Here is a 22370-nt window from a genome sequence, read left to right as displayed (position 1 = left end):
ATGTTCCAGGTTTCATTTTTAAAAATAAATTTAGAGTACCCAATTCATTTTTTCCAATTAAGGGGCAATTTTAGCGTGTTCAATCCACATACCTTGCACATCTTTGGGTTGTGGGGGCGAAACCCACGCAAACACTGGGAGAATGCGCAAACTCCACACGGACAGTGACCCAGAGCCGGGATCGAACCTGGGACTTTGGCGCCGTGAGACTGCAGTGGTACCACTGCGCCACCGTGCTGCCCTATGTTCCAGGTTTCAACATGCCAAATTCAGAATTGAGTGGAATCAGCTGATGATTTAAATGGTCAATTGCCTCTGTGAAGAACGCATCCAGGAAATCACCCTGCAACCCCCTCCCCCAACCCCCCCCCCCCCCCCCCCCCCCCCACCCCCCAATTCCTGATAAAATATTTGCTAAGCAAGTCTGTGGATTTTTCTTAGCATCAAGGTGAAGATGAAATTCTACACAGATAAGCGTTGAAAAGTTTTACTCAGAAGAATGAGTGATTTCAGGTTAGCCTACAATCTTCAAACATTTGTGCACACACACCGCCAGCTCTTCCCCTTCTTGCTCCTCCTTGAACAATCTACCATTTGCTTCTATTGTCTCTCCCCATTAAATTTTGCACCATCAATGATCACTCCACTTTCAAACCTTCTAAATCTATTCTGATAAAAATTTAATGTGTGATTTTTTTCCCCCCCTTTTCATTTGGCTCATAGAATATTGGGTTTAGCTACAGCTTTAACTGAAACAAGGAGAAGGAGGGGGAGGGCACTGCAATGGGTGAGCCAGTTAGACAGGCCCTTAGAAAGGGCAGGGGCAGATGGTGGCACTGCCACAGTGTGATGATTGCCATCGAGGGGCCTTTCGTGGAACAAATAGAGCGAGAAATCTGAATTGACCACTTTAGCGAGGATCGTCCACTGCCTTCCGCAATGTCGACTTAAGAAACGTTTAAAAAGTGATTTCTCTGTCGCCTTGAGGTTAGGAAAGAAGAAATTTGTTTTCTCAGTCTCCCGGAGCTGGATAGTTCATTAGTAGGCAACATGCTGTGTTACTCCTTCAGCAAATGGAAGGATAAAAATTGGAATGGAATCAATCATACAGATATTACATACAGCATTTGTTTTATCCAAATAACTTTCAGTAGAGATGCTGCTGTTTCTCATTGGAGAAAGAGGTGAATTAGAAGGTTAGTTTCTTGCAGAGAATGTCCCAATTCCGCATCTAATACCTGACATTCATACAGAATGTGGGGAGCACACCTGTTGCCTGCCCCCTTGGTGGAAAATGATCGGTGTAGCAGGGAACACAAATGAAAGAGAAAGAAAATGGTAGAAAAATCAAAATGGGAAAAAAGCTTTGGGAAGAAAAATTAAAAACTTGTTTTCCAAGAAGATATTCTGGGATGATTTCATCAAGTGTGTACTATGGCTTGTCTTTGAACACTCCCAATCTTCATGGTGACGACTATCTGAACTGTTTCTTCTCTGCTATGATCGAGGTTCCAGCCTACGTAGCAACTTGGATTTTTCTCCAGAGGTTTCCCTGAAAGTTCAGCCTTTCAGGTTCATTTTTCCTTGCTGGAATTGTCCTTTGCTTCATCCAACTCGTACCTTTAGCTAAGTTTTTAAAGTGCAGTTAAGGTGGTGAGGTGATCATAGCTCGTCTTTTGTTGAACATTTTAAAGCAGCATTTTATAATAAATTGACATATAGGCCACCCTTTTACTATGGAGAATGAAGTCCACTGTCGGGACTGAAAACAGGAGGCAAACACTGCAGCCTCATCAGAGGCCCGCTGGCGGTGGCCATTGCTGGGGCTGTAACGTCTAGGAGATGGTGCCCCAATGAGAGGAGCACACTCAAAGTGGGGTCGGAGATGCTAGGGCCAGACAAGCAGCAGACCCGGGCAATTGGAGTTGTGGGGCTGGTTGTTGGGCACAGGCAGCTTTGGGTACAGGACGGGTGGGATCTGCCCCTGCCCCTCTAAGCCCACTGAGAGACCACCAGATTCACTAGACAGTCTCCCCAGAAGGCAGTGGCCATCACCTAATTGTATAAAATGCCTTTGGAGATGGATAGTGGCCCTTACATAGTCACTTAAGTGGCTCAATTTGTCTCCTAGTGGACAGCATACCTGTCACCTTTACCACCGCTGGGAAAATTGGATGATGGAGAGAAGATATCAGGCATGCCACCAATGCCTTCCCCATACAATTTTGTCAGCCTTGCCACATCTCAGCCCATCACCCATGTCTGGTAAAATTCCAGCCTTATATTTGGTATAATCCGAAAGAGATTTTAGCATTCTGGCACTCTTCCACAAACCAAGAAGACCCATCACATTTTCATTGATTTTCACTGTGTTGCAAGAAAGAGGTTCTGAGAGGAGAACAGTGAGGGAGGGAAAATTGGAGGGTAACTAATCCAGGCCAGTTCTGTACACATCATTACCTTACTCAACATCACATTGGCAGAAGAGCTGAATTGCAAATACCATTTCATCCCTCGTTAGAGCCGATGATACAAAACTGTGTATTTTATCCAAGAATCACAATATGGAACAGCTAAAATGTACTTGGAAACAAAGCTCAGAATGTCACATACATTTTGTCGATCACTGTGTCCCGTATACTCTTATTGCTGAATGTGTATGAGTCCCATCAAGCATGTTCGCCCTCCACGCTGTTTACTCACATACCAGTAAGTAGATGTGACAACTGTTATTATGGGAGAATTAAGCTCAAAATACAATGTGCTCTGTTTTCATTGAGCTTCAGGGTGCCAATGTGTTGGGACAGACACTGCAATAAAATGCATAACTCAGCAGGTGAAATGCAGTGGTGAAAACCCTCACCTAACATAAACCCACACCTAGCCACTAAGATCATGACCACCCAGCATTCTTTCCAGACCCCCACAATATGCTGATATTTGAAGTGGATCCTGACACTGAACCTCTTCCTCTTCCCTTCCACACCATCATTATTTTTCCCATCCTCAGAAATGCCCACAATCAAACTTCCATCCAGTTCTCAGCTTCTCTTTCCGTCCCTACATCTGTGATTCTGTTGTGGTCTCCCCAACCTAATTCAGTGTCTCCTGCAATTCCCTCAAAAGCATTTTTACCAAAGTCGTCAACAATAATCCATCAGATCCATGGGATGACAGACAAATTGAATTGCAGTGTTGTGTCACGGCACAACTGCAAACTTTTAAAAATAAATTCTTCTTTATTTATAACTGACGACAAGTACCAACAACACAGCATCATGACCCTAGCAGCAAATTAACACTGTTTTGTGCTATGGGACAAATTTACCAACAAAGTACTGAGATTATCATTGTTTCAGGGACTAGGCTGGTCATGGCCATCTTCCTCTGTGGAAGAATTGTTGGAATCCTCTGGCATTTCCCCATTTTTATCACTGCTTTGAGACAACTCTGCTGTAATCTCCATTTATTTCTCAATTTTCCCATTCTTCTACGTCTCATCCGTTCCTAACTCTTTGTAATTAGTCATAGCCATAGAGTCCTAAGGCACGGGAAAGGCCCTTCGGCCCATCAAGTCTGTGCCGGTCAAAAACAACCACTTATCTACACTAATCACATTTCCCAGCACTTGGCCCATGGCCTGTATGCCTTGAGATCGAAAGTGCACATCTAAATACTTTTAAAATATTATGAGGGTCTCACCCTCCACTACCCTTTCAGGTAGCGAGCTCCACACTCCCACCGCCCTCTGGGTAAAAACGTTTTTCCTCATATCCTCTCTAATCCTCCTGCCTCTTACCTTAAATCTATACCCACTAGTCATTGATCCCTCCACTAAGGGGAAACTCTGTTCCCTTCTCCAGCTCTCGAACCTCCACAAACTCTTCAACCACCTTGCCACAACCTCCCATGCAACTCTCATCTCTTCACCTTACTAATAGCGGCTATGCATTGAGCCACCCAAGGCCACAGGTTCTGGAATTCCCGCAATTAACATCCTCTGCTAAGACATCTCTAACATATTGATTTGGCACTCTCCCTCATCTCTTCTTCAGCACGGTGTCAATTATTTTTGATTTATCTCTGTGAAGCAGCTTGAGACTTTTTCTCCTTTTCACAGAGCAATAAGTTGTCATTATAGCTATCATCGGCACCTTCACAGAATGGGAAGGCACTTCACCTTCACCAGCCCATTAATTATAATACTAACATAAAAGGAGCTGCTTTTGAATGTGTGCTTTCAGTGCATAGTCCTGTTGATTAGGAACACATAACATGAAATTCTGGTTGCATACTTGGCCATCCATTAATTTTAATTGATGAAGCATGCAGCCATGAATTTCCAGTATGGAATCCTAGTTGGTGAGCATCATGTCAGAATCACATATTTGGAAAATGATCCCATGTGCCAAGCGCTTGACAGATTATGCAGACATGCGCTTGTAAACAAGTTAACCTTTCTCCAAGTTTACTGTTATATATGTTTTTCTAAATCTTTCAGCACTAGTCACAACTCTGGTGATGATTGAAAAGTTTGGGGTCACATGTGCCTATTCTATAGTTTATGTTTACACTACTGAGCTACATCCAACTGCAGTAAGACACATGGGTGTCGGAGTGAACTCGATGGCTTCCAGGCTGGCTGGCATCGTCTCGCCTTACGTTTTTTGCCTTGGTAAGCTAACAGTTTAACTTCCGCACAACTACAATGTAAGAAATTTTCTTCCATTCCCCAATACCCACTGCTCAAACAATAATTCACAGCAGCATCTCCAGCAAGGGTTTCAAGAAATGCAGATATGCTTGTCCTCCACCCGTTCACTGCTGCTGCCTCCTGTTATGTGTGATCTTGTCCTGCAAGACATAGGGAAGAATATTAACATATGGGCTACAAGATGTTTGGGTGATGTGCCTGTCATAGTTGATTGCTGCAAGTATGTCTCATAGCGTGGGTTTGGGAGAGGGAGCAGCGAGGATTTGAGAGACGGAGCAGGGACAGTATTAAGTGAGTAGCTGATGAGTATTATCTTTTGTTTTTAAGTAAGGTTTATTACGACTAGTGAGGTGTGTTATGTATCAGGAGGATTTATTAGTATTCCTAATGTTTATTAATAGTAGCATAGGTTCTGAACAGCAGTAAAGTTTATTAGTATTATAATAATATAATAATAATCTTTATTGTCACAAGTCGGCTTACATTAACACTTACATGTGAAAAGTCCCTAGTCGCCACATTCCGGCACCTGTTCAGGTACACAGAGGGAGAATTCAGAATTTTCAGCTGAGAAGTGGTGAGGTTTATTAGCAGTAGCAAGGTTAACCTTTTACAGTAACTTCATTGCAGTGTTAATGTGAGCCTAATTGTGACGCTAATAAAGATTATTATTAATAAAGAGATGGCAGAGCTACTCTGACAGTAATAGAAGGAAACTAAAGGGTTAGCATGGCACTGAGTACACTACTGCCCACACAGTGATGTAAGAAGGCGCATGATCAGGAGCTAAGGCCAGTCTAGAGATGGGCAGCAACATGTTAGGACCTTGCATCGGGTCCTTTCTATACCTGTACCCTCAACTGTGTGGTGTTCTTTGTGATTCTGTTGTCAGGATGGATTTTGTAGTGTTTACAAAGACAACAGAAGCTAAGTTCATTAACAAAGCTAACTTTTATTTACACTACTTATTAAAGCTCGACCACTTACTCCTATGGTAAACAATAATCTAGTAATCTACAATCTACACTCTACTAACACTAGTCTCTACACTCTATCTATAACTGTACTCTATGCTCTCCCACTGCTCCTCTCCTGCCTTCTCCCAGAAGCCAGTGAGTCAGTGCTTTATATAGTTCTGCATCTAACTCCATCTAGTGGTTAATTATATGACATTAACCCTTTGTATTCTGACCATTTCACATAATGTCACATCCTTTCCTTGAGAAAAATGTTTGAAATACTTTCTAACATTTTTTTCACATACATTGTCGAGAATGCGTTCATTCAGTTCATACATATTATTATATTACATATCATAATTGTAATTACAGAGTTGCAGTCCTCAGTGTTTTACAAGTTCAGTCGATTAGGTGGTTTTCTTGTCCTTTTTGACCTTCTCAATGCACTTGCAGTGTCATTGGAATGGTCTGTTGTCTGTTCCTTATGTCTATTCGATAACCACGCTGTTGGTGAGTCAATGTTACAAAACATGTCTGGGTTTGTTATAGTTGGCTCTGGAAACTGCAGCGAATTCTTTACTTTTGACAATGCTCATCGATGTCTATGAAATATCAGTCCAGCCGCAATTTGTACCACATGCGATCGTGGTGCAACCTCATTTAACACCTTTGCAATGTTTGACCAACCACCACCTGGATTTTGTATCCTGGCGACATCTCCTTCTTTCAGTGGCGGTAATTGTTTTGCATGCCTGTCATAGTCTGCTTTTTGCTTGCATCTTGCATTGCTGTTGCTTCATTTCTTCATGTAGTAACTGCTCACCCATGTTTGGAATTGTTATGGCAGGCAATGTCGAACGAATCTTCCTTCCAATGGGCATCTGGGCAGGCGACAATCCTGACAACAAAGGTGTAGCTCTGTAGCTTAACAGGGCAAGCAAAAAATCCTTTTTTATCATCAAATGCCTTTTTGAAAAGCTGTTTTATTTTTTTGACTCCTTTCTTGGCTTTCCCATTGGATTGGGCACATAACAGACTTGAGGTGACCTGTTGGAAGTTGTATTCTTATGCAAATGACAACCTCTCCCAACTACTGAGACAGGGTCCATTATCTGTCACAATTTTTAATGGAATGCCATATCGAGCAAACACAGACCATAGATATTGCCGCTCTTTTCACTGAGTGAGCAGTCGAATCTGACAACATTATGACTTCAGGATAATTGGAATAGTAATCAATGATGATTAAATAATCATTCCCTCTGAAATAGAGCAGGTCCATCCCAACCTTTGACCATGGGTTTATGACTATCTCACTTGCTACAAAGGTTTCTCTACACTGGGATGGTTGATGTGGTTGACAGACACTACACCCTGGCACGTAGTTGTCAACATCTTTATTGATGCCTGGCCAATATACTGACTGCCTGACACGTCTTCGACACTTCTCTATCCCTTGATACCCTTCATGCATTCATGCATCTTTTCCACAATACTTCTTCATAGGCAGAACGGTGTTACAATTCTGCCTCCTTTCAACAGGAATCCATTTATAACAGTCAGGTCATCCTTGATACTTTGAAAACTGTTGCAACTGCCATTAGGCCATCCTTCTCTTTGATCACCCGTTGAAGTATTGTGTATTTTTCTCTTTCATCCCGTATTAAACTTAGCTTGGCATTGGACACAGATAACAGGCGGAATTATCCGAGCCCGCGGCGGGTCGGGGAATCGCCGGGACGCAATTCTCCAGCGATCGGAGAATCGGCGGAAATCGCGCCCGTGCAGTTGCCGCATCGCCGGTAGGGGGCCGCTGAAATAGGCCCCGCGGCGATTCTCCGCAGGCAATGGGCCGAACTCCCACCAGCGTGGTTCCAACCTGGTTGGGGGGGGGGGGGGGGGGCGGGGGGATCTGACTCCGGGGGGGGGGGGGACTCCACGGGATCCAGGCCCGCGATCGGGGGCTTCCGATCAGCGGGTGTCCGCGAACTGGAGGGGGCCTACCTCCTTCCGCATGGCCCGCTGTAAGGTCCATGACATGTTGCTCTGCACCGGCGTGGAGATGGCAATCACGCGCATGTGCCTGTGCGGAGACTGCCGTCGTGCAGGACCCACACCGGCCATGCAGGGCCACCTTTCGGGTGCCGGAGCAGCGCGCAGCACTCCGGCGCCGTGCTAGCCCCCTGAACACTGGTGAATTGCTGGGCCAGGAGGCCCGTTCACGCCGGCGTACACCACTCCAGTGTTTACGCCGGCATCAACACTTGCCCGGGATTTCAGAGAATCCCGGCGAACATGTTTGCGACATATGTGGCATGTGCTTCCACATTGAGTACTACTTCTGATGCTTTTTCATCATTGTCACCCGTAGCTCTTGGCAATGCATTTGCTGCAACTAGTTCTTTGCCCGAGGTATAGACGAATGTGAAGTCATTTCTACATAGTTTCATCATCATCCTCTGAAGTCTCAGCAACATATCATTGAGATCTTTCTTTATTATGGTGACCAGAGGACGATGATCTGTTTCTACAATGAAGGTTATACACATAATAATGAAACTTTCTTATACCCGTTAACAGACCTAGGCATTCTTTCCCTACCTGTGCATATCCCTGCTCCATCGGAGGCATAGCACGAGATGCATACGCTACTGGTTTCCACAGATCATTTTCTGCTTTCTGTAACAAAACTGCACCAATGCCAATCTGACTGGCATCCACTGATATTTTTGTTTCCTTCGTGGAATCAAAAATGGTAAGACCGGAGCTGTAGTCAGTGACAATTTCATATCTTGCCACTCAGCTGCATGCTAAGGTGTCCACAGAAATTCAAACTTCTTTTTAATCAGATTTCTTAAAGCTGTTGTTCTGCTGGACAGATTTTCTGATTTTCTGAAGTGCAAAATGTTTGTGTGGTTGGGTTGTGCTGAGAGACATTTCACTGGAGACTGCATGCTGTCGGAGATAGGTCAGGAGAGAAGAATTCTCCCTGGCCAGGAGATGGTAGAATCGTGATGCAGGTGGAATTTGTTTTCAAAAATAATTTCCGTGTTCCGTCTCTTCTTTTATTCTCAATCCATTCCAGACTTGCTGAGAATGCCGAGGTGGAGTGCGGGCCAGTGATGCACTACAGAGTTTCTGCCTGATTCGACATTTAAAAAGATTCACAGGACTGACTAGCCTGGAACTTTAAAGAGATTGGGCGAGTTTCTCCGTCCCGCCACGCCAGATTTCTGGTTCAGCACCCCGGTGGGATTCTCCGTTTCGCCGTCCGGTCAATGGGGTTTCCCATTGTGGGGCAGCCCCACGCCGTCAGGAAACCCCCGGGGCTGCCGGCAAAACGGAGAATCCAGCCCATTGTGTCTCAGCCTGCAGGTTCTGCTTTGTTGAAGCTAATCTACTGGAATTAATTGGAGACATCTGGGGCGAAATTCTCCCCCAACAGCGCGATGTCCGCCGACTGGCGCCAAACACGGCGCCAATCAGACGGGCATCGCGCCGGCCCAAAGGTGCGGAATGCTCCGCATCTTTGGCGGCCTAGCCCCAACATTGAGGGGCTAGGCCGACGCCGGAGGGATTTCCGCCCCGCCAGCTGGCGGAAATGGCGTTTGTTGCCCCGCCAGCTGGCGCGGAAATGCGGCGCATGCGCGGGAGCGTCAGCGGCCGCTGACAGTTTCCCGCGCATGCGCAGTGGGGAGAGTCTCTTCCGCCTCTGCCATGGTGGAGGCCGTAGCGGAGGCAGAAGGGAAAGAGTGCCCCCACGGCACAGGCCCGCCCGCGGATCGGTGGGCCCCGATCGCGGGCCAGGCCACCGTGGGGGCACCCCCTGAGGTCAGATCGCCCCGCGCCCCCCCCCCCAGGACCCCGGAGCCCGCCCATGCCGCCTGGTCCCGCTGGTAAATACCAGGTTTGATTTACGCCGGCGGGACAGGCAATTTCTGGGCGGGACTTCAGCCCATCCGGGCCGGAGAATCCAGCGGGGGGTCCCGCCAACCGGCACGGCCTGATTCCCGCCCCCGCCCAATCTCCGGTACCGGAGACTTCGGTGGGGGCGGGGGCGGGATTCACGGCGGCCTACGGAGAATGACGCCCCTGGTTCTGCCTTTTTTTTCTGCTGCCAGGCTCTTGTGACTCTGAAACTTGGGTGAGTTTTCTCAGCACCTTGCTTCTGGAGTGAGGTTGTTTTGAGTTCTTCGTTCTTTTAGAGAAATATGGGGCTGGATTCTCAGTTTTGTAGACTAAGTCCCCACGCCAGCATGAAAGCTGGTCTTTTACGCCCGGAAAACTGAATCCGAGGCCGCGCATGCGGACAGCGGAGGCCTGCAGCGGCCGTGCCGTGCTCCATGGCGGAGTCAGCCCACGGACCTGGACCGCCGAAGTAGTTCCCCCCTTCGACCGCTCGCGCACCCCGGACCACCTGCCCACAGTGCCCCCAACCCCAAATGAAGCCCTCCCCCTGCCTGCGGATCGGCCCTGGACTGAGTCCGCAGTCGCCACGCCGAGTTCACGAACGGTGTGAATGCACATAACCCTCGCCGTTGGGAACTCAGCCGGTCGGGGACGGAGCATCACTGGCGGGCCTCAGGCAATTGTGGGCCGTGCATAATCAGTGTGGCGTACTCCTAGAGTATGCCGTTTTTTCAGGAGGCGGAGAATTCAAAAAATGGCGCCGCTCCTGATTTTGCCGCCAAAACGGATTCTCCGCACCATCACTGAATGCCATTTCAGCGTCGGGGAGCGGAGAATCTAATCCATGGATTTTTTAAATTCTGTACTGCCACCCTGAACTATTCTGCTGTCATTGCCCGTGAAGTATGCTTCTTGGACACCACAAAGCAGTCTTGTTGAAGTTACCAGGAAGTCTTTATTAATAATTCCGAACCATGGACATCCTTACAGTTTGTGGCAATATGTGAAATGTTCAGAATACAAATGGTTAATGACATATCATAATTAACCACCAGATGGAGCTAGATGCAGAACTATATAAAGCACTGACTCACAGATCTCTGGGAGAGTGCTGGAGGGGAGGGCTAGCGAGAGCAGTGCTAGAGAGGACAGTACAGTTGTAGATAGAGTGTAGAGACTAGTGTTAGTTGAATGTAGATTGTAGATTACTAGACAACTGTTTACTATAGGAGTAAGTGGTATAGATTTAATAAGTAGTGTAAATCAATGTTAGCTTTGTTAGTGAACTTAGCTTCTGTTGTCTTTGTGAACACTATAACATCCATCCTGAGAAGAAGAATCACAAAGAATACTACATGGGGTACCCAGGAGTGTGTCCCTAAAAGTAAGCAGCGAGCTTAGAAAGTCAGTTTAGCTTCTAAGAAGAAAAGAAGGATAATCAAGCCGCTACACAGATCTCGAAGACAGCACCAAGTTACTGATCGTAAGATGGAAGGTCTGAACAAGCCAGCACACTTCAGGATGATGGGTAAACTAAGTCTAAACTGCAAAACTTCGAACAGCAATTTGAAGTTTTTTTCATCTGCCTCCACGTTAGAATCAGCTCCTGATCATCGCAAAATTGCGCTCTGCCTAAATTTAGCTGGACCGTTGGCTGTGGGATTGTACAACTAATTCCACTTTGAGAATGAAGTTAAAGAATTATGATAGACATAAAAAAGTTGGATAGCCATTGTAAGCTTAAAAGAAATGAAAAGCTGCGTGAACGATTGCAAAGGCAACAAACTGTAACGCCAGAAGAGCCTAGTAAAATGTGCTGTGTGAGGGTAATTACTAAAAATAGATGCTCTGAAAAATTCTCTCTGGAAAGTGGCGCCAAAGTGACTTTCTAAGCTGACTGTTTACTTTTACACGTGCACATTGTGGTTTACGCCATTGAATCTGTGGCGCAGCTAGAAAAACAGCACGCTGCAGAAGGTGGCTGTTTTGCACATGCGCACTTGAAAAAACAACGCAAACCGGAAGTCGACCATTCTGCGTATGTGCATGAGACGTTTGAGCATGACGTCACGTGCGTGATGACTTGTAGACATCCATCCTGAGAACAAGAATCACAAAGAACACCACATACGTTATTTTGGGCGGGTTGGCAGGGAGTTTCCCGCTGGCTTTTTGGGTGAGATCCAGACCTGGATTCACCCAGACTTAGTCATTTTATGGGCCTTGGAGAGTTCCTCCCTGGTCTAGCCCACACTTAGAAATTCTTCCAGCAATGAGGAGCTAAACTCACTGATGAGACAGGCTCCTCAGAGATCCGGGTGCCATTTGGAAAGGGTTGGCAAGGCTGCCTCAAACAGGCTGCACATATTGAAATGAGCCTAATGGTCGTGATCCAGATCATGCCTGGCGACACGGGTCCGGTGTCTCGTGCCTGGCACAAAGCCTGATTTGGGCCTCTCTCGCGATGCTGCCGGCACGCCCAGATCTGCACCGGGCATAACGTGTTGGGAAAATCAACTTCCAGAAGCCTTGGATTCTAGAATGGTTTCTGTTGTACCCTCAATGACGGCGCTAGAGAGTAAAACGGTAAAGAAGGCTTTAATAAGCTAAGGACTAGCCTAGTGCCGAGACGGGTGCTTACTGGGTGCCGCCTGCAAGGCAGCCACTTATATACGACTCCCAGGTGGGCGGAGCCGGAGGCGGAGTCCCCCAGGGTTCCAAGCCCGGTCTTAAAGGGGACATCACCTTACATGATGATAAGGGTATAGTAATACAATAACCGTTCATCACATTCACCCCCTGTTTAAAAAAACGAAGTCCGGTGGGGGTGAAGTGGAATCATAAGTCCATTTGTTTCGGCGGCCTGATCGTCCTCATCAACCTCCTCAGCTCGGGCGGTGGTGCGGCAGACACGGACATCTTAGTTGAGTGTACGTCCGGGAGCACGGTGGTCGGAGCCTTGGTCCGGGTCGGGGTAGGGGATGGGGGCGCAGGGGAAATAGCTGGGGCTTGGGGTAGCGGTGCCAGTGCCGGCGGGGGCTGTAGAGGGGGGGGCGCTAGGGGGCACGCGGTCGGTGTCCACCAACGGGGAGTGGAACCGGGGGGAGTAGTAGTGGGTGCCGGATTCCACAGGGGAGCCGTGAGGGAGGGGGCTTCTGTAGTGGGGGAACCAGCGGGTGCCAGATCCCAGAGGCAAACCGTATCTTGCCTGCCGTCGGGGTACTTTCGACCAGGGGGTCCATTTTATGGCTCCTCGCGTGCCTCCGGAGGAGAACAGGTCCCGGGGTCATCAGCCAAGGTGGAAGTGAGACCCCGGAGGTGGATTTCCTGGGGAAGACAAACAAGCGGTTGGGAGGGGTCTCATTCGTGGCCGTGCAGAGGAGCGACCTAATGGTGTGTAGGGCGTCAGGTAGGACCTCCTGCCAGCGGGTGGTTGGGCGACTTCTCGACCGTAGGGCCAGAAGGACAGCCTTCCACACGGTCGCGTTCTCCCTCTCCACCTGCCCGTTTCCCCGCGGGTTATAACTGGTCGTTCTGCTCGAGGCGATGCCTTTGCTGAGCAGATACTGACTCAGTTCATCGCTCATGAACGATGTACCCCGGTCGCTGTGGATATAAGCAGGGAAGCCAAACAAGGTGAAGATGCTGTGCAGTGCCTTTATCATGGTGGCCGAGGTCATGTCGGGACAGGGGAAGGGGAATGGGAAGCGGGAGAACTCATCGATCACGGTGAGGAAGTAGGCATTGCGGTTGGTGGACGGGAGGGGGCCCTTGAAGTCCACACTTAGTCGCTCAAAGGGCCCCGAGGCCTTCACGAGACGAGCCTTGTCTGGCCAGTAGAAATGCGGTTTGCACTCCGCGCAGATCTGGCAAGCCCTGGTCATGGCCTTGACCTCCTCGGTTGAGTAAGGTAGGTTACGGGACTTGATAAAGTGGATAAACCGGGTAACCCCCGGGTGACAGAGGTCATTGTGGATGGCTTGCAGGCGGTCCTCCTGCACGTTGGCGCACGTGCCACGTGCCAGGGGGCCCGTCGAGCTCCCCTGGACGATACTTGATATCGTACGTGTAGGTGGAGAGCTCGAGCCTCTACCTCAAAATTTTATCGTTTTTGATTTTGCACCGTTTTGCGTTATCAAACATGAAGGCTACCAACCATTGGTCGGTGATGAGTGTGAACCTCCTACCAGCTAGGTAGTGCCTCCAGTGCCGCACAGACTCCACAATGGCTTGTGCCTCCTTCTCGACTGCAGAGTGCCGAATCTCGGAGATGGCGAGGGTCCGGGAGAAGAACGCTACTGGTCTGCCTGCCTGGTTGAGGGTAGCAGCCAGGGCAATGTCTGACGCATCGCTCTCTACCTGGAAAGGGATAGTTTCGTCCACCGCGTACATAGCGGCCTTGATGATGTCGGCCTTGATGCGGCTGAAGGCCGATCGGGCCTTAGCCGACAGGGGAAGTGCCGTGGTCTTTGAGTGGGCGGGCTTTGTCTGCATATTTGGGGACCCACTGGGCGTAATAGGAGAAAAGCCCCAAGCACCATTTAAGGGCTTTGAGGCTGCGGGGGAGGGGAAGATCCTTAAGGGGGCGTATGCGGTCGGGGTCGGGACCTAGGATCCCGTTTTCCACGACATAGCCGAGGATGGCTAGCCGGGTTGTGTGGAAAACGCATTTTTCCTTGTTATAGGTCATGTTGAGGGCTCGGGCGGTCTGGAGGAACTTTTCGAGGTTCGCGTCATGGTCCTGCTGATCATGGCCGCAGATGGTGACATTGTCCAAGTACGGGTATGTAGCCTGCAAACTGTACTGGTCCACCATTTGGTACATCGCCCTCTGGAAGACGGAGACCCCATTTGTGATGCCGAAGCGGACTCTGAGGAAGTGGAAGAGCCAGCCGACTGCTTCGAAGGCAGTACAGGGGCAGTCTTTCGGTCGGATAGGGAGCTGGGAGTCGGCGGATTTGAGATCGACCGTGGAAAATACCCGGTATTGGATGATCCGATTTACCATTTCTGCTATGCGAGGAAGAGGGTACGCATTGAGCTGCGTGAAGCGGTTTATGGTCTGGCTATAATCCACGACCATCCGTTTCTTTTCCCCGGACCGGACTACCGCCACTTGTGCTCTCCAGGGGCTGTTGCTAGCCTCGATTACCCCCTCTCCCAGTAAACGCCAAACCTCTGACTTGATAAAAGTCATGTCTTGGGCACTGTACCGCCGGCTCCTGGTGGCGACGGGCTTACAGTCGGGAGTGAGGTTCGCGAATAGAGGGGGGTGCGGCTTTCAGTGTCGCAAGGTTGCATAACGTGAGGGGGGGCAAGGGTCCACCAAACTTCAGTGTCAGGCTTCTGTGGCTGCACTGGAAATCCAGTCCGAGCAGCAAGAAGGCGCAGAGCTGAGGGAGGATATACAGTTTGAAATGGGTGTATTCGGCACCCTGGATCGAGAGATCCGTAATACAATACCCCTTGATTTGGACCGAGTGGGACCCAGATGCGAGGGCTATGGTTTGGGACACGGGATGGCGCCTTACCATTTCTGGATGAATAAAGCTCTCCGTGCTCCCTGAGTCGAATAGGCATGGAGTGTCGCGCCCGTTGACCTGGACCTGCATCATGGAGTTCTGCAGCTGTTTTGGCCGAGTTTGGTCAAGGGTGATCGCACCCACTCGCGGGTAGTCGGAATCCTCAGCCGAGTCGGACTCGTAAAATGGCCGCCGCCGTCAGTCGCACGTGTCGGGTCAAGATGATGGCCGCCCCCATGATTCGCACGAGGCAGATGACACGTCAGAAGGAGGCGTGTCAGGTCGATGCGCAGACGTGTTGCGAGGCCTGCGGGCCTGTGAGCCTGATTTTTGGGCGTGCTGTTCTTTGGATTTATGGCCCTTGGGCCTGGCCAGGCAGACCCTCGCAAATGCCCCTTCTTCCCGCAGTCGTTGCAGATGGCAGAGCGGGCTGGGCAGCGTGGGCGTGGGTGCTGGCCCTGCCCACAGACGTAGCATGGTGTGCCCCCGGTCTGGGCAGGACGCCGCGCAGCGCAGGCCCATAACATGGCCAAGTCTGGGGATGTCCGCGGGGGGCTTGCAGCGTCCACGGGATACGTGCCTAAATTATGTCGGGCCACTTCCAGCGAGGAGGCGAGCGTTAGCGTGTCCTGGAGGTCTTTTGCCCCGTTTTTGAGTAGCCGCTGCCAGATGTAGGTCGAACGGATGCCGGACACGAAAGCGTCTCTGATGTGTAGGTTCCTATGGATTTCCTCCATCACACCCTGATGATCACAGTCCCTGGCGAGTGCGGTGAGTTTTTCTACGAATTCATCTTGTGTTTTCCCCGAGTGCTGCCAGCAGGTTGAGGGCATGTACTTCATTGATGGGTTTGACAAACCACTTGCGTAGTATCTCAACCGCCTCTTCGTAGGTAGTCGCCTTTTCGAGCGTGGCAGAGATTCTGTGACTCAGCCGGGCGTGGAGTAGGCGCAGCTTGCGTGGCCCCAGGATGGGAGTCTCTGAGGTGTCCAGGTAGGCCTTGAAGCATCGGAGTCAGTATTTCAAAATTTCCTTTGCCTCCGGTGTCCGTGCTTCCAGATTGAGCTTCTCTGGTTTTAGGCCTGCGTCCATCCTGATGTAGTTTCACTTATTAAATTGTTGTACCCTCAATAACGACGCTAGAGAGTAAAATGATAAAGAAAGCTTTAATAAGCTAAGAACTAGCCTGGTGCCGAGACGGGTGCTTACTGGGTGCTGCCTGCAAGGCGGCCCCTAATATACGACTCCCAGGTGGGCAGAGCCGGAGGTGGAGTCCCCCAGGGTTCCAAGCCCACTTAAAGGGGACATCACCTTACATGATGATAAGGGTACAGCAATCAATAACCATTCATCACAGTTTCTAGAGATTGGAAAATAGCAAATGTAGCCTTGCTATTCAAGAAAGGCAGGAGAGTGAAAACAGGGAGCAATGGGCCAGTTAGCGCAACATCAGTGGGAGGGAATGCTTGAATCTATTATTAAGGGCATTCTTATAACAGGACAGTTTGGAAACCACTCTATAATTTGTCTCAATCAACACGTTTTTATTGAAGGGAAATTAGAGCAGAGCAGAAAATAGAGAACGTATTAATTCGATAAGGTTCCACTCCACAGGTTATGACTCAGGGGACTTTGGGTGATATATTCGGAACGGTGGAGGATCAGTTGAGGGACAGAAACTTAAGAGAGCTGATCATTTTCCCGAACACAGTAAACTTGCACAGGGATCAATGCTTGAGCCTGAGCTATTTATAATCTGTATCAATGATTAAGATGAGGGAACCAAGTATAATGCACCCAGGTTTGCTGGTGATCCAGACTTAGAAGAGAAAGTAAGCTGTGAAGATGAGGCATAGAAACTGCAAAAGAATATAAACCAGTTAAATGGAAAGAGTGTAGCAGATAGACCAGAACATTGGGAAGTATGATGTTATTCACTTTGGTATGAAGAATGGAAAAACAGAATATTTTTTCAAAGGTAAGAAGCCTATAAACATTGCAGAAAGATTTGGGGATCCTTGAACACAAATCACAAAGTTAACATGTAGACGCATCAAGCAATTAGGCAGGCAAATGGTATGTTAGCCTTTATTGCAAAGGAGTAGGAGTGTAAGATTAAGAAAGTCTTTCTGTAATGAGATCGGCCTTTAATGAAACTGTACCTGGAATACTGTGTACTGTTTTAATCTCATTCCTAAAGAATTACATCAGAACATCAGAATGGGTTCACTGTAAATATACTCGACTGATGCCTGGGATGAGTGGGCTGTCCTATGAGGAAAATTTGAGTAGAATGGGCATAAATTCTCTGGAATTTAGAAAAATTAGAGGTGATCTAATTGAAACATAAACAATCTTTCGAAGCAAGGTGAACCTTAAAAGGCTGCTGAAGAGTTTAGAATAAGTGGTCAAAGTATCAAGATAAGGAGCCGGTTATTTAGAATCAAGATGAGTGGAATTTTTTTCACTTCGAAGGTTGTGAATCCTTGGAATTCTCTAACCCAGAGAGCTGTGAATCACTACATTGAATTGGGGGCGGGATCCTTGTAGCGCACAAAGACTCACGAGAGACGAATAGAGATGAAGTCGATGAGGCTTTATTAAGCGTGACTTGTTCCCCACAGTTCAGTAACAGACTGGCCTGCGGGGGAGAACTCCTGGTTCTTATACTCCGTCTTCAGGGCGGAGCTAGAGGTCAACAGCCAACCAGGACCCGGGATCTGTCAGCCAATGACATCACGGCTTCACAGTCCCACATGACCCCTAATGCATACTACCACATTCACCCCTTGTTAAAAATGAACCCGGCGGGGTGGTGCTTCGCATGGTGGTAGAGGTTTACAAGGCTGGTCCTGGGAGGAAAAACTTTTGCATGTCATCACAGTACGTACAGGGTTTTTTTTTTGTTTTGTTTTGAACTAATTACAGTATTCGTAAGAGGGAAAAAGGGGGAAAAAATTCTTCTCGTTAAAGTCCACAACATTCTAGTGTTACACCGATGCCACAAGTCGGTCGGGCGGTCTGGTCGTCCTTATCGATCGCCTCAGCCCCGGTGGTGGTGGTGCTTGTTCCAGTGTTGTCGCCTCCGGGAGCTTTACGGTTTCTGCTTCAGCTTCACTTCTGGTCGGACCTGGGAGGAGGACCGATCCTCCCAGGAAGGGGGCTGTCGCGGGGTGCGCCGGTGGCAGGGAGGGGGTGATTGGTGTCGGGAGGGGGTGCGTGTTGCCGGCGGGTGCCAGATCTCGCAGGGAGACCGTGTCCTGTCGGCCGTCGGGGTACTCCACGTAGGCGTACTGCGGGTTCGCATGGAGGAGGTGAACCCTCTCGACCAACGGGTCCGACTTGTGCGCCCGCACATGTTTCCGGAGCAAGATGGGTCCTGGGGCCGCCAGCCAGGTCGGCAGCGACGTTCCAGAGGAGGACTTCCTGGGGAAGGCAAGGAGGCGCTCATGAGGCGTTTGGTTAGTAGTGGTACACAGTAGCGACCGGATGGAGTGGAGGGCGTCCGGGAGGACCTCCTGCCACCGTGAAACTGGGAGATCCCTGGACCGTAGGGCCAGTAGGATGGTCTTCCAGACCGTGCCGTTCTCCCTCTCTACTTGCCCGTTCCCCCGGGGGTTGTAGCTGGTCGTCCTGCTCGAGGCTATACCCTTGCTGAGTAGGAACTGGCGCAGCTCGTCACTCATGAAGGAGGACCCCCTGTCGCTATGGACGTATGCGGGGCAACCGAACAGTGTGAGTATGGTGTTAAGGGTTTTAATGACTGTGGCCGCTGTCATGTCAGGGCAGGGGATGGCGAAGGGGAAACGGGAGTACTCGTCCACCACGTTCAGGAAGTACGTGTTGCGGTCGGTGGAGGGGAGGGGCCCTTTGAAGTCCAGACTGAGGCGTTCAAAGGGACGGGAGGCCTTGATCAGGTGCGCACTATCCGGCCTGAAAAAATGCGGTTTGCACTCTGCGCAGATGTGGCAGTTCCTTGTGACTGTACGGACCTCCTCCACGGAGTAGGGGAGGTTGCGGGACTTTATAAAATGGTAGAACCGAGTGACCCCCGGGTGGCAGAGGTCCTCGTGGAGGGTTTGGAGACGGTTAATTTGTGCGTTGGCACATGTGCCGCGGGATAGGGCATCGGACGGTTCGTTCAGCTTTCCGGAACGGTACAAGATCTCATAGTTGAAGGTGGAGAGTTCGATCCTCCACCTTAAATCTTGTCATTTTTAATTTTGCCCCGCTGTGCATTATCGAACTTGAAAGCTACTGACCGTTGGTCAGTGAGGAGAGTGAATATCCTGCCGGCCAGGTAATGCCTCCAATGTCGCACAGCTTCCACTCTGGCTTGGGCTTCCTTTTCCACTGAGGAGTGGCGGATTTCTGAGGCGTGGAGGGTTCGGGAGAAAAAGGCCACGGGTCTGCCCGCTTGGTTAAGGGTGGCCGCTAGAGCTACACTGGAGGCGTCGCTCTCGACCTGGAAGGGGAGGGACTCGTCGATGGCGCGCATCGTGGCCTTTGCGATATCCACTTTGATGCGGCTGAAGGCCTGGCAAGCCTCTGTCGACAGAGGGAAGGTCGTGGTCTGTATTAGGGGGCGGGCCTTGTCTGCGTACTGGGGGACCCACTGGGCGTAATATGAAAAGAACCCCAGGCAGCGTTTTAGGGCTTTTGAGCAGTGAGAGAGGGGAAATTCCATGAGGGGCGCATACGTTCGGGGTCGGGGCCTATTATCCCATTGCGCACTACATATCCCAAGATGGCTAGCCGGTTTGTGCTAAAAACGCACTTGTCCTCGTTGTATGTGAGGTTCAAGGCTTTAGCGGTCTGGAGGAATTTTTGGAGGTTGGCGTCATGGTCCTGCTGATCGTGGCCGCAGATGGTTACATTGTCGAGATACGGGAACGTGGCCTGCAACCCGTGTTGATCAACCATTTGGTCCATCTCTCGTTGGAAGACCGAGACCCCGTTTGTGACGCCAAATGGGACCCTTAGGAAGTGGTATAATCGCCCGTCTGCCTCGAAGGCTGTGTACTTGCGGTCACTTGGGCGGATGGGGAGCTGATGGTCGGCGGACTTGAGGTCCACGGTGGAGAAGATCTTATATTGGGCAATCCGATTGACCACGTCGGATATGTGGGGGAGAGGGTACGCATCTAGCTGTGTGTACCTGTTGATGGTCTGGCTATAGTCTATGACCATCCTTTGCTTCTCCCCTGTCTTTACTACTACCACCTGTGCTCTCCAGGGACTATTGCTGGCCTGGATTATGCCTTTCTTCAGTAGCCGCTGGACTTCGGACCGAATGAATGTCCGGTCCTGGGCGCTGTACCGTCTGCTCCTAGTGGCTACGGGTTTGCAATCCGGGGTGAGGTTTGCAAACAAGGATGGAGGCTCAACCTTGAGGGTTGCGAGGCCGCAGATAGTGAGTGGGGGTATTGGGCCGCCAAATTTGAAAGTTAGGCTCTGCAGATTGCACTGGAAGTCTAATCCCAGTAATGTGGGCGCGCAGAGTTGGGAAAGGACATAGAGCCTGTAGTTTTTAAACTCCCTCCCTTGCACCGTTAGGGTCACTATGCAGAAGCCTTTGATCTGTACGGAGTGGGATCCTGCAGCTAGGGAAATCTTTTGCGCACTGGGACGGATGGTCAAAAAACAGGGTCTTACCGTGTCGGGGTGGATGAAGCTTTCTGTGCTCCCGGAGTCAGTCAGGCATGGTGTCTCGTGCCCGTTGATCAGCACCGTTGTTGTCGTCGTCTGGAGCGTCCGGGGCCGTGCTTGGTCCAGCGTCATTGAGGCCAGACGTGGTCGTAGTGCTTCAGCGTCTTCTTCGAACCCCGTGGAGCCGTCGATGCTGGGGTCCATTGTTGCCGTCCAAGATGGCGGCGGGGGTGAACAAAATGGCCACCCCCATGCATCGCACATGGCTGGGGGGTCACAAGATGGCGGCGGGGTGGACAAAATGGCCACCCCCATGCGTCGCACAGGGCTGGGGGGTCCCAAGATGGTGGCGCCCCTCCTCCCCTCGTGGTGGCCGGGACCCAAAATGGCGGCCCTGCGGGTCGCACATGGGGCGCTGGGGGGGTTGGGGAGCGTTAGAAACGCGCAGGACTCCTTGTTCTCCGGGGACAGCGGTGGCCGGGACCCAAAAGGGCTGCGCCTGCAGGTCGTACATGGGGCGCTGGGGGGGGTGGGGGTTGGGGAGCGTTAGAAACGCGCAGGACTCCTTCTTCTCCGGGGACAGCGGCGACCTCCCGGGACCGGCACACAGCCGCGAAATGGCCCTTTTTCCCGCAGCTCTTGCAAATCGCTGCGCGGGCCGGGCAGCGCTGCCGGGGGTGTTTCGCCTGGCCGCAGAAATAGCAGTGGGCTCCCCCGGGACGACTTGGCGTCTGAACTGCGCAAGCCTGTGGGGTGGGGGGGGGGGGTTTGTCACGACGGGGGTTCACGGAGCCCAATGGGCTGCCGCGCGGTCGGGGCCGTACGCGCGGGCGTTTCGCGCGGCCACATCTAGTGTGGCTGCAAGGGCCCGTGCCTCTGAGAGTCCTAGCGACTCTTTTTCTAAAAGACTTTGGCGGATTTGGGGAGAGTTCATACCAGCCACAAACGCATCGCGAATTAACATGTCCGTGTGTTCAATCGTGTTTACCGGCGGGCAGCTGCAGGCCCGTCCCAAAATTAGCAGCGCGGCGTAGAATTCGTCTAGCGATTCTCCGGGACTTTGCCGTCTCGTTGCGAGTTGGTAGCGTGCGTAGATCTGGTTCACTGGGCGAACATAGATGCTTTTTAGTGCTGCGAACGCCGTCTGGAAATCCTCTGCGTCTTCTATGAGAGGGAAAATTTCCGGGCTTACCCTCGAGTGCAGGACCTGTAGTTTCTGGTCTTCTGTGACCCGGCCGGGGGCCGTTCGGAGGTAGGCTTCGAAACAAGTCTGCCAGTGTTTAAAAACTGCTGCTGAGTTCACTGCGTGGGGGCTGATCCTCAGGCATTCCGGGATGATCCTGAGCTCCATAGTCCTTTAAGCACGCTTAATAAATTGTAGCGCACAAAGACTCATGAGATACGAATAGAGATGAAGTCGATGAGGCTTTATTAAGCGTGACTTGTTCCCCGCAGTTCAGTAACAGACTGGCCTGCGGGGGAGAACTCCTGGTTCTTATACTCCGCCTTCAGGGCGGAGCTAGTGGTCAACAGCCAACCAGGACCCGGGATCTGTCAGCCAATGACATCACGGCTTCACAGTCCCACATGACCCCTAATGCATACTACCACAATCCT

At 50.4% G+C, this 22370-nt stretch overlaps 1 pseudogene; it reads left to right on the top strand.

Moving 5' to 3' along the window:
• The window catches only part of LOC140427397 (organic cation/carnitine transporter 2-like), a 92324-nt pseudogene that overhangs the window by 46862 nt on the left and 23092 nt on the right, over positions 1–22370 (top strand).

The sequence above is a fragment of the Scyliorhinus torazame genome, chromosome 7 (assembly GCF_047496885.1).
Source record: "Scyliorhinus torazame isolate Kashiwa2021f chromosome 7, sScyTor2.1, whole genome shotgun sequence".
Classification (NCBI taxonomy): Eukaryota; Metazoa; Chordata; class Chondrichthyes; order Carcharhiniformes; family Scyliorhinidae; genus Scyliorhinus; species Scyliorhinus torazame.
This window is presented reverse-complemented; position numbering and strand designations above follow the sequence as displayed.